Here is a 14090-nt window from a genome sequence, read left to right as displayed (position 1 = left end):
CATTTATTTTATTAGTGGCCCCCGAAAGGGGAAAAGACGCTATTAGGTTTGTGTGCAATGCCTGTCCGTCTGTCCGTCCGTCCCGTTTAGATCTCGTAAACTAGAAAAAATAGTGAAAATCAGATATCATAATATTTTAGTTCATTCAAGTTCTGATGCAACGGCTACTTTTTTCTTTTCTAAAAGCGAAAAATATATTTTTTTAAAATCACTTATGCAAGCAGTTTTTTTCATAAAAATACATCACTTTACAACTATTCACTATTAATAGTAACAAACACTGGAGGCTCTTTAGTAGGGGAGATAACTATTTGCCATATTTTTAACACATTTATGCAAACGGTTTCTGATTTATTGTAAAAAAAATTTTTTATTACATTTGTATTGCTAAGTTATTTAAATTTTGTAATACTAACTACTACATTTACACGAAAAAAAATGTTTACTTTTTTTTAAAGAGAAAAAATCTATTTAGTATGCATATGAGTTGAACAAAATTTAAAACAACAATTAATAAGTAATTTTCATATTATTACGTGAAAAGCTAGGCGAATATGGTGGTATCAAAAGTCGTATGTATGTATATATGTATGTTGTTACGAATAGAAATCAAAACCGTTTGACCAATCTTGATAAAACTTGACATAAATGTTCCTTGGGTGCTAACTTAGACCGTAGTGTATGTATTGTAGCCCTAAAACAAACTTAAGACTCTAAAAAAAAAGTTTTCCAACTCTATGAAAGCATTATAACTTCATCGATCTAGGCTATGTTTACCATATTTACATGAAAAGATCGAAAGCATTTAGATCTAGATATAATTTTAGAAACTACACTTTGCGCAGATAGTTTTTTACTTTGATACATGAAAATACAAAATATAGTCTATTGATTTCATTATTTAATAAAATTAACCTTCAAATTTGTGTTTCAAAAGCATTTTACATAAATTCGTTCCTTATATCTGCGAATTTAGAATTGCTGACGAACATTCTTTTATTAGACATTACACGAAAGTTACACTTCTCACTATTCCTAAGTCTAAAACTCTATTTCAACTCTTAGATGATAGAACTTATCTTCGCAAAGATAGTTTTATAATTAAACACATATAAACATATTAATTATAGTCAATTAATTTCATAGTTTTTCAAATTAACATTCAAATTTTTACATAGATCTACATCGATCGCCAATCTATATTATAAAGTAGAATTTGAGGTGTATGTATGTATGTTACTTATAGACATCAAAACCGCTTGACCAATCTTGATAAAACTAGGCATGAATGTTCCTTGGGTACTAACTTAGACCGTAGTGTATGTAGTAGTATTTTATGGATCTAGGCCATGGTTAACAATGTTGACATGAGAAAAGATCGAAAGGATTTAGACCTAGATCTAATTTTAAGAAATACACTTTGCGCACATAGTTTTTTACTTTGACACATGAAAATACAAAAGAAGATCCATTGATTTCATTATGTAATAAAATTAACCTTCAATTTTGTGTTTCAAAAGCATTTTTTTACATAAATTAGTTCCTGATATCTGTGACTACAAATTTCCTGGCGAACATTCTTTCATTAGACATTACCAATTGGTTACACACTAACACATCTCTCTACTGAGTCTATTCCTAGGTCTAGGTCTAAAACTCTTATTGAACTCTAAGATGATAAAACTTCTTTTCGCAAATATAGTTTTGTGCTTTAACACATAAACATACTAATTATTGTCCATTCATTTGATATTTTAATCAATTTAACATTCAAATTTGTTTTTCTAAAGCATTTTTAATACATTCGTTCGCTGTTCGCTAAAGTTGCGTAGCCGTGTTGAGATAGGCCTATATTCATTCATGAAAAAAGGTCACGCATGCGCAACACAGAATGAACTCTATAAAAGCCAATTTTTAACTCTAAATTAGTGTAGATTTAGATCTATGTCTACCTCAAGATCTACTTTATACTTTAGCACATGAACATACAAAATTAAGTCTATTCATCTCAAATTTTAATCAAATATATGTAGGCCTACAAGCAAATGTTTTAATTTGAAAAAATGGATGTAAGCCTATTAGCTATTTTTATTTGATAGCTTCATTCACACTATTTTTACATTGACACATTCGCTTTACTTATCACATTATTATTCGTTTAATTGTGACTATATCGACAGTAATGCGCAAATAAAGACCCGCGGGTCGCTAGTAACATATGTCTAGTGTTTTCATAAAAAAAATTGAATTCAGGTCAATTAGCTATTTTTAGCTCCATTCATTTTTTTTTATTCATGAATTCAAGCATTCGCTTTACTTATAACATTATTATTTTCTTTAATTGTTACTAATGCACTATATCAGTGACTACATCAGCAATACGCAAGTTAAGACGTGCGGGCAGCGGGTAATATGTGTCTAGTATACATATAGAACACCTAACTAAAGGAATTTATTTATTTATTTTATTTTTTTTTTAGAATTTTTTTTTTTGAGGAATTAGAGATTGACCATTTACAAAGCTATTAGATCAATTAGATATTTATTATAAGACATCTGTTAGGCCATGCTCACATTTAACTTCACATTCACTTTCACCTATCCTTGGTTTGCTGGACCACTGGGGCACCACACAAGATCTGTCAACCTACTTTCTCCCTTCTTCTCTGTCATTTGTCTTTGATCGAATTTGATTCTGACGTTCTTTCTGAAAATACTGATACCTGTCTTTTTATCTGCCTGGGTGGATCACTTCGGGGGCCGATTTTGAGTTTGTGTTTCCACACAAACTGTCTTTGTAACCTTGTGTCTTTATGACTATCTTATTAGATTTCGTTTTTGTATTTTCAAGATTATGGTTGTGTTTTATGCAGTGGCGTAGCTACGTTATTTGATGCCCAGTGCGTCAGCTCCTCGTGATGCCCTCCCACAAAAAAACAACAACAGCGAAGTATAACAGCAAAAAGACGTTTTTTTCCCCAGAATAGTGTATATTTAATGATTAAGTATTGCTAATCGGCTAAAAATGAATTTTAAATAAACAATACTACAAATTAATGTTACATTCTTTCTGGCTAAACAATAAATGATTTTATTGAAATCAATTTTTTAAAATCAATTCTTGTTCAAAGAACGACATTTTCAAATCAGTGAAATGTCAATTTATCATCGTTAATTGAAATTAGTTCTTGGTCAACTTTAGTTTTTTAAAGAATTCGCTGGAATGTAGCCTCAACGGTCAGAAATATGTAATGACAATATATGGAACTGAGCTATGAAGCTGATTTTTTTTAAAACTAAGATCTCAAAAGTTTTTTGTTTCGTTACGTTTATATGCGCGGTGGCTAAGTGATAAAGCGTTAGGCTTCCAAACCAAGGTCCCGAGTTCGAATCCTGGTGAAGACTGGAACTTTTAATTTCGAGACCTTTAGGTCGCCTTTAAGTCTAATGGGTACCTGACGTTTGTTGTGGAAAGTAAAGGCAGTTTGTCGTTGTGCTGGCCACATGACACCCTCGTTAACTCTGGTCCACATGGTCGCATGGTCTGAAAGGGAAACCTTACAACTTTACTTAAAGTTTGGAAGTTTCTGAAGAAACTGCGAAAAACCGCTAAAGTCTCCTTTGCTTTTGTTAATGTCGGTAGGAGCTTTGTCGATATTTGTTTCAATGAGGATTCAATAGTTATATAGGCGACAAAAATAATATTTATCCGTAGCACCATAAGGTGGTCAAATTGTGTAATTATTTAGACAATCGAGGCCACTAAAGGATACATTTCTCTTTTTGTTTTTAATTATTAAATCTTGATCTCAGCAGTCCACTATGTCTAAGTCATTAGAACTTAATTTTTCTAAAATTGTTGCATCGATTCCAGCGGCTTGTCCTTTAATGTCGATGAAGTCAACAAAAGATTCAAGAACTTGTACTCTGTCATTTATCATTGCCATAAAATTTTGAAAGTTAAATCCAACTTTGTGATGTCAGCTGTAACTAGAAATAATCGAGACATATTTGGCTTCTTGTTGTATGATTTCACTTGCTGATGACTTATTTTCATGACCAACTAAAAAATGCAATAAAATCGTTTAGTATTTGTTTAAGTTTTGTTTCACTTTAATATTAATTCGATAAACTCCAAGAAATTGAATTAAGTTTTATTCTTCCAATTTTCTTCCATTTTTCGTGATGCCCTTGAGTGCCAGATTCTGATTTTGAGAAAAAATAATGTCCAAGATTCTTCATGTAGTTTTCCACTTTTTCTTTCTTGCTTAAATAAATCTTGAGAAATGCTGCTCTTTACACACAGGCAAATTTCAAGTTTCTTCCATGCAAATGATGACTAAATGTGAGCTGGTCTCTTGATTTTCAATTTTCAATGATAACAGCCACTACTCAATGAAACCATTTTGTTGAACTTTAACTGCAGATGTAGTCTTATACTTGATCTTGTCAAAAGAGTTTGCAGTGAAAACAGTTATTAGAAAGTTATTAGTCCTCAGTTTAATGCCCCTCATCCCTTGATGCCCCTTGCGGCCCGCACCACCCGCACACGGCTAGCTACGCCACTGGTTTTATGTATAATTGCTACTTTAATTTTGAGACTTCTATCCTGAAGGCTTTCCAAATTTAGTGATTTTACTAAAAGTGTTACTTTAGTCAAATGTGCATATTCGTTTGTTAAAAATCTCACTGCTCCATTTTGTGTCTGTTCCAGTTTCTTAATGTCTTCTTGAGTTGAGGGGGTCCCAAACAGAGGATGCATATTCTATTATTGAATACATTTTAATCATTGTATTTTTTGTCTCATACTTTATCGTCATTCAATATTTGGCTGCCATGTAAGTCCAGCAGCGGTAGATATTTGAGTAGTATATTCAGTCCCAGAGCGATGGTCGGAGCTAATTCGCCTGGCAGATGATGTGTTTAAAGGAACGGCAGGTATGCGATACAGTTTGGTATCAGCGGCGCCGCTGTCAAGTACTTATTTTCCCCTTGTTTACTGTTAGTTTCTTCATTTGTTCTGGATAGAGTGCAATGTTTAATTGTGAGTTTGTTCTCCCACTCTTGGCGAGTGTGTCAGCCTTCTCATTTCCTTCTAGTTCTAAATGTGCTGGTATCCATTGAATCCATTGTGCTTTTGTCGTTGAGCTTTATAAGTGCTGTCCTGAGTCATTTTATATAGGAGGAATCAGAGTTTTTCAGGCTTTGGAGGATTGTTTTAGCATCGGTTAGAAAGACTATCTGACTGTGTGGGGTACTTGGACGATTTGCTATCTAGTTCTAGTGCTTCCCTTTCTGCTCTGTGGCTGTCAGAGAGCTCTCCAGTTGCAATGGAGTTTTCTAGTTTTTCACCATCGGGCCATTTAATGAGTATTCCAGCTCCTCCATTTGTGGTGGCTTTATGAAATGAGCCATCCGTGTAAACTCTGATCCACAGATTGCTAGGATAATGAGTTTGTAAAGAAAGAGCTCACTATTTCCTTGAGCTCTTTTGGAATGTAGCCAGATTTGTTTGTTATATTTTCAATATGGTCTCTTATAGTAGGTAGAGAGCTTTCGTCCTAGGGTGGAGATTCATTATAATGTATCGTGAATTCCTGAGTTATTTTTACAAGTTGGTGTTTCTTTTTTTTTTTTTTATTTCCAGAAACTCTTGTATGAAATTGGTCCCTTTGAGACGGTTTTTAGTGCCAGTTTTTTTTATTTTAGCTTTGAGTAGGTGCATCTCCAAGGTTTCCAATTAAGTGAATTGGGAAAAGATTTTTATTTCTCTTCTTTCATCCAGAGGGCAGCGGTTTCCTCCATACCTCTTATGGGTGTTGTTTTGTTTGCTCCTGTCATCATCCTCAGACCAATGTTTTCAACCTTGTCTATTTTTCTTAGGTTGGTTTGGGGTTGCTGAGCCCTATGTTGTGGCACCATATTCTAGAACAGGTCTTACGTAACTGGTAAAGGTCTTTTTCAGGATGTTATGATTAGCTCTTCAATCTGTGCCAGCTAATTTTTCATAAGAGATAGTCTTTGGATGCCTTTACTGTGTTTTATCTATTTGGGTTTTCCATGTTAATCTCGGTTCATAGGTGACTCCAAGATTTGTAGGGCTATCATTTTTTCTAAAGCTTCCTTATCTAATGTTAATTTTATTGTTTGTTGTTTTGTTGACAGTGAGAATATGGTATATGTTGTCTTTTTTTGTTGATGGACATGCCCCAGTCTTTGGCCCAATTGTTGAGTTTATTGAGAGCATCTTGTAATCGAAATTTTGATGTTCCTAGATATTCCTTTATCCATTTGTACATTCTGTGGGATATGTGATGGTGGATTAGCTTGAGCAAGAGATCTTCTTCCCAGACTTTGTCAAATGCTTTTTCCAAGTCGAGCCACACAATTGTTGTTGGTTTCTTTTCTTGAAAGCCGTCTTCTATTTCTTGTGTGATGAAGGCGATTTGATCTTTTGTTGATTTGCCTTTTCTAAAGCCAGTCTGGGCTTCAGTGAGTAGGTTATTAGACTCAAGGATCCAGGTGAGTCTGTTATTCACCACTCTTTCCATCAGTTTGCAAGTACAGTTAGTGAGGCTGATGGGACGGTAGCTATCCAGTTTATTTCTTTGTTTGCAATGCTTTAGTATAGAGATCATAATGGCTTTTTTCCCAGATGTTTGGGATTCTGTCTGATTTCTAGCTAGCATTAAATATTGTAGCAGTTTTCTTATGGCTTGAGAACCAAAGTGATGGGCCCGGGGCTTGTTTTGGTTTGATGACTTTTAGGGCTTCATCTAATTTCCTTCATTTTAAGGCTTGTGGTCATTTCCAAGGAGTAAGCTGGTTTGTCAGTTTTATTTTTTTCTTGGATTTCTGAGTTTACATCTTTATTTCTACTTTCATTGATTTGTATTTGTCATACGCTTTGGAAATACTTTATGAGTTCATTTGAACCAATATTGATACAATTAAATTATTGAATCAGCAGAGCGTTGCGAATATGTGAAAAAAAAAATAAAATCAATAGGAAGACCACTGCAATGTTTGCCAACGTTTAAGTCATTGTGAACAAGCTAATGTCTCATTGAAAATATCTATCTATCTATCTATCTATCTATCTATCTATCTATCTATCTATCTATCTATCTATCTATCTATCTATCTATCTATCTATCTATCTATCTATCTATCTATCTATCTATCTATCTATCTATCTATCTATCTATCTATCTATCTACCCACCTACCTATCTACCTACCTACCTACCTACCCACCTATCTATCTATCTATCTATCTATCTATCTATCTATCTATCTATCTATCTATCTATCTATCTATCTATCTATCTATCTATCTATCTATCTATCTATCTATCTATCTATCTATCTATCTATCTATCTATCTATCTATCTATCTATTTATCTTTCTATCTATCTATCTATCTATGTTTTTTTACTTTCTCCCACTCTCTGTATATATATATATATATATATATATATATATATATATATATATATATAATATATATATATATATATATATATATATATATATATATATATATATATATATATATAATATATATATATATTATTTAGATTGAGCCTCTTATACCAAGCTAGAGTAGTGAATCCAGGTCAACAACTCAACTTAGTTATCAATTATAATAGTTTAATAAAAAATAACTAAAATAAGATTTCAAAGACAGATCATAAAGTAATTCTGAACGTAGTAAAGAATGAAAAAAAATGTAAAGACGAATTTATTTTCTAATACAAACTCTTAATTTTCACTTATTATCCATATCCCTACCCAAACTGGGCCCCGCGCAATTCGTTTCGCATAGGGCCCTGCAATGGTTAAGTGCGGCCCTGCTATTTAGTGACGGGTGAATACAGAGAAGATTACTTGTTCTCCACCCCCTCTTTTTTTTTCGCCGCAAAAGTTACGTGGGCTAACTCTAGTCCGACTTGCAAAAGAGTTATCTTTCCATGACTTGTTGGTGGTGTCAGGCATGGTTGGGCCATGAAGAGAATTATATATTTAGATTTACTGTATGTATGAGTATGACTTCGCTACACGCAAGGCTCGTAAAGTAATTATGTACGTAGTAAAGAATGAATAAAATGCGAAGACGAATTTATTTTCTAATACCAACTGTTAATTTTCACTTATTATCCGTATCTTATCCAAACTTGGCCCCGCGATATCCGTTTCGCATAGGGCCCACAATGGATAGGTCCGTCCCTGCTTTTTAGTGACGGATGAATGCTACTTGTTCTTCACCTAATTTTATTTCGCCGCTAAAGTTATGTGGGGTAATTCTAGTCCGACTTGCAGAAATAAAATAGTGATCTTTCCATGACTTCTTGGTGGTGTCAGGAATGGTTAACCATGAAGAGAATTTTATATAAATTATCATCTCCTTACTAAATAGTCTCCCGTGTTTTTAATTATTCTAAGAAAGTTTCCAATAGGGTTTGTTGGACTAGTCCGTTTCGTTTCTTTGATTAAAAAGTATTGGGCCGGAAGTCGCTTTTTTCCCTATATATTTTTGTATTTTTCAGTTCTCTTTTTAAATTAAACTGACATTATTATGCTATAATTTTAAGTGTACCTGATAGAGAAAAAAATTCTGCACAAAAATACGTGTAGTTGGGATATAACCCGATAGAGGCTATAAAAAGAAAAGACCTGAAACTAGCGCGTGAAACTACACATTTACAGTACTTTATGTGATGAGTATTTTACCAAAGATCTGTGTCGTTTTTTTAGGACTAGCTTATTTCATGTACCCGGCATTTTCCGATACACAATTTCATACACAAAATAATTGTTGAAAAAAATAAATTGTAGTGATATTAAACTTTAAATGATTTCTTAAAAAGGCGTTACTCTAATCAATTTTGAATATTATTTAGTTATGAATGTCACTGTTTATTTTGTGTCTGTTCTAGTTTCTTAAATTTTTCTTGAGTAAAGGGGTCGTTTTTCTCCTAATGGGTATACCTGATTTCTCCAAGCAGCCTTTGTAAAATATTGGTCCTAAATAATGCTATGTTTATAAACGAAAAATCGCATGGCTGCATTATGATGAATGTACGTGTTAGTTCAATATATTTTATATTACTAGGTAACTATAAATAACCGCATAAATAGACGTAAGATTTTTTTTTCTTTCTGTTAGATAAAGTCATATGGCAAATTTTTGTTTATATCCTAATTCTAAAAAGGAATAATAATAGAATTATACAGTAAAAATAATCACTAAGTTTTTCTTTTAATAGTTTTGAAAGTCTAACTGATAAGATTAGAAAGAGAGTTTGTGTTTTTGCAGATGTACACAAGCTACACTATGAGTCAGTCCATCTCTTCTAATTGTTTAGAAACGAGTGTAAAAATGTAAGCTTCGATATTTTTAGCCTGAATTTAAGAAGTTACAAACTTCAAACAACTAATATATTGCCTCTTCTATAAAACTTTGTACGTATAAAATAAATTTATCCAATGCTCGAAATCCTGCTTGTATACTTAGGCCCTATTTAAATCGATCCGGTATCAATGTATTAAGTAGCAATAACCCCGCAAAAAAAAAAAAATTAAATGAAAGAAGATTGAGATATACATATATTTTTGTGACGGTACGCACCGGTACGGGGTACCGGCACCTTTTTTCAATGTCGGGAAAAATGATTACTTTTCTTGTAATTCAACGTTAATTGTTAATTTATTATTAGTTGAAAGTTAGGCAATCTATCACTGAGTACAGGAGCCTCTTTTTTACTTTTACAAAAAAAAAAAAAAAGCACTTTATATACTTTCAGCCGACATGCCGTATTATTAAAAACACCTCTATGTGAACTTCTAAATCATCTAGTCTCAGACAGTCATTATTTTAGACTAGATTTAAATAGAGTATAGACCTAGATTTAGTAGGCCTATTATTATAAAAAATAAATAAATCAGTCATTATAGACATCATTCGCAATTTTATTATTAGGTCTAGGCATTGAAAAGTAAATCTATTAATAAACTATAATAGATCTAAGTATCATCTAAGTCTAAGTACTAACTTATTAAATAAGTCATCATAAGTAGAAGTATTATAATGAATATTGTATAGATCTAGATTGACTAGATTATAGATAGATCTATAGATAGATCTCTAGTTTAGTAGATTAAGTATAGAGTATAGTAAACGTATTACAGTATTATTAGATCTATGTCTTATGTCTATATCTAATAATCTAATAATTAAAAAAACCTTTAGTCTTTATTAATATCTAGACTTTTTTCTAATAAAAACTGACTATAGGCATAGCATAGGCTACACTCGGCAATCTAGTCTCAAGATAGAATCTATACTATTACTAGATCTATTCGATTTTTATATATAGATCTAGACTAGAATTAGATTATAGATCTAAATATACTAATGGAGAGATGATATGAGGTGTTAGCTAATAGCGTTGCACAAGAAACAAACCTGGGTTTTTCTAAACTCTAATACTTGGTATGTAATAGTAAAACAGCACCTACCTAAATAAATCGTAACTAGCAATCAAAAACCTATATTTATTGTAGTATATATAGGTCTGTGGTTGTATTTTATATAGCCTTCGTAAATTCTTCTATAGAGAAATGACTTTTGTAATTTCTTTTACTGAAAATTGGGCTATTCTAAGCTACTTTAGTCATCATTTTTTAAAAAGTATTCCTACCTCAGAACGTTTTTTTGTTCCAAACTTTTACAGACCCATCCCAACGAAAACAAAACAAAGATGGGCAATCCTAGAAATATAAAAAAAAAGCCACTTGAAGTTCAATATTACTATCGATATTGCTATTTGTTACGTGCGCATCTTAGTGTGAATGTGAAATGGTGCGATTGCGTGTTGAAAGGAAAGAAGAACCGAAATGGAGGACTATGAACAAGAAAGTGTTTTCAGTGTTAATAAAGATTAAAGTATTTATAAACTGTGATTTTGTCGTTTACATGTCTAAAGAGTCTCATCCAATATGAAAACGTAACAAGTGGCGCCCAACGCAAAGGTAACCCACGTATCCCTCTATTCACAGGGGATCTCCTGTCAGCAGACAGTAGAGATAGTAAAATCTAGATCTAGAGACAGGAGAACATTCGATTCGATATTATTAGAAATAGACTATGGCGGACAGGGCTGAGGTAGCAGCGTTGAAGGAAGAGGGAAGGTTGTTGGAGCTTGAAGGGGCAGAACTAAGAAAATACGTACAAGAAAGGTTGATGGAGAGGGAGAGATTAGCGATGGAAAGAGAAAAAGAAAAGGAGAGATTAGCGATGGAAAGAGAAAAAGAAAAGGAGAGATTAGCGATGGAAAGAGACAAAGAAAAGGAGAGATTAGATAAGGAGGACAAAAGAGAAAGGGAAAAAGAAAAGGAGAGATTAGCGATGGAAAGAGACAAAGAAAAGGAGAGATTAGCGATGGAAAGAGACAAAGAAAAGGAGAGATTAGATAAGGAGGACAAAAGAGAAAGAGAAAAGGATAAGGAGATAGTAGCAATTGAAAGGGAAAAGAAAAATGAATTGGTCGCCATTGAAAGAGAAAGATTAGCATTTGAAAAAGAGACAGCAGAGAAAAAGTTAAAAACAGACCAAGGAAAAGAGAATGATAAAAGAAAGAGTGAATCTACAGGGAATAAACTGGCAAAATATAAAGGTTTGATATTCAACGAAGACAAAATGGACATAGACATTTTTTTGAAGAAGTTCGAAATAGAAATGAGAGAACTGGAGTACCCTGAAGACAAATGGACATTCTTATTGTCAAGATCATTTACAGCGGAGGTGCCTTCAAAAATATGTATGAACCAGAGTAACTACAGCATTGTGAAAGAACAACTACTTCGAACTTTCGGGAAAACAGAAGCTTTCTATCGCCAACAGTTTGTTAATTGTGAGATAGAACCAGAGGATGACCCGCAGACCTTCTTGGACAAAATGAGCAGCCATTTCGATAACTGGATAGAAACCGCTGAGGTAGAAAAAAACTTTGACAGTCTTAAGACATTTCTCATGCTGGACAAAGTGATGTACGAGTGTCAGGAGGAATTAAAAATATTTCTGTTGGAGAGGAAACCGAAATCCATAGAAGACATAGTAAGACTGATAAGGGCTTATAAAGTGGCACATCCCGAGAAGAAATTATCTAGAGGCAGTGATATAGAAGAAATAGTTGCCTTTAACAGAACATGTGAGACACAGAATAACTCTCACAGAACAAGGGAGACACAGGAGAGACAGTATAGAAGTGGTACATATGAAAGACAAAATGATAGCCGCAACGGAAGATATCAAGGAAACAGACAGGAAAGAAAGGACTGGGAGAAAGGTAGAATAGAGCAAGGCTTATCATTGTCATCTGATACTGGAACATTGGAGATTTTTCATACATTCGTAGGGAACAAGGCAGCCAAGACCATCAGGGATACTGGGAGCACTATTATTGGAGTGAATAAGAATTTAGTGGAAGACCATGAATATACAGGCGAATCTAGGAAGTGTGTTATGTTTAATGGGAATATTGTACAATTACCGATTGCTAAAGTTAGTATAGACACACCGTATGTTAAGGGGACAGTGGAAGCTTGTGTTGTAGATCAGGGTGAGATAGATTTAATTATTGGGAATATCCATGGGGTGAAAATATGTTCAGTAAGGGAGATTGAGAATTGGAAGAAATATTATGGGATAAAGTCTACGCGAGGTAGAAATGGGGATGTGGAAGAAGACATAAGATCTCATTCATCAGATGACATGGGTAGCAGAGAGCACGAGAAGAAAGAATTAACAGATAAGGTAGAAAGCAATGCAATAGGAATGGGTCCAAATCAAAGTAAAGTAAGGCAATCAGTGGTACAGGGAAAGCGATTTAAACCCACATATAGACGTACAAGTTCATACATCTTATGCTTTAATTGTGGGAGAAGGGGGCATATTAGAAGACAGTGTCAACAATTAATTAGAATTAAGGATTCAAGGTACAATAGTGAAGAGGCGTATACGAGAAAAGAGAGGGATATTAGCAGCCTAGAAAACAGTACAGCTAGATCATTAGGTAGTAGGATCACAATGGGACATCATTGCAAAGGAGGGAAGCGGAAAGGATGGCATGTCAATAATGTTAGAATTATATAGATAGGATTAGAAAAGGTGGGAATGATGGACATTAATTATTGTTCTATTCTACAATGAATAAATATATGTGTAATGAATTGAATATTGTTGTTACAATATGCATGGAGCAAGATAGACTTTGTTTGTTAACTATTTGATTGCGACTGGAATGATGGTGTTTTGTACAGGCATACGATTATGAGTGGGGAGTTGTATTAATAGAAATATGATTAGTTGTAGATATATGTTAACAGAAGTGGTTTCAATTGCTCATAATAACAGTTATTATTGTGATGAATATAATTGTTATTCCATGTTGGAATTGTATTGGTATTAACATGACATTGTGTTTGATTTTGTGTAGTTATTACATTATGGTTTTATATGTTACCGATTTGTTTTAACTTGGAATAGTCTGATAATATATTCAGTGATTTGTATTTTGGACGTTCGATGTGCATCGAACTTGTTAAACAGGGGGGGTGTTACGTGCGCATCTTAGTGTGAATGTGAAATGGTGCGATTGCGTGTTGAAAGGAAAGAAGAACCGAAATGGAGGACTATGAACAAGAAAGTGTTTTCAGTGTTAATAAAGATTAAAGTATTTATAAACTGTGATTTTGTCGTTTACATGTCTAAAGAGTCTCATCCAATATGAAAACGTAACACTATTTAATTGTTAGCAACACATTTATGAATTTAATAATCAAGCGTAACAATAATTTGGTGGCAAATACAATGATAAGAATCTATAGTTCCATCTTTTCCCATCAGCTTCTCTCCCAGACTTGAACAGGATTTAGAGATTAGAAGATTTGTTCAAACGTTTATTAAAACATCATAAGTTGAATTAAATTTTTTTTTTTTAAATTTTTGTAAAATTTTATTAACAAAAAAGTAAAGCAGCACAACTTGAGAGTCCGTGTAAAGTTATGGACGCCATTAAGGGAATGAA

This window comes from Biomphalaria glabrata, chromosome 8 (genome assembly GCF_947242115.1).
Source record: "Biomphalaria glabrata chromosome 8, xgBioGlab47.1, whole genome shotgun sequence".
Lineage (NCBI taxonomy): Eukaryota > Metazoa > Mollusca > Gastropoda > Planorbidae > Biomphalaria > Biomphalaria glabrata.
Note: the sequence above shows the minus strand (reverse complement) of the source record.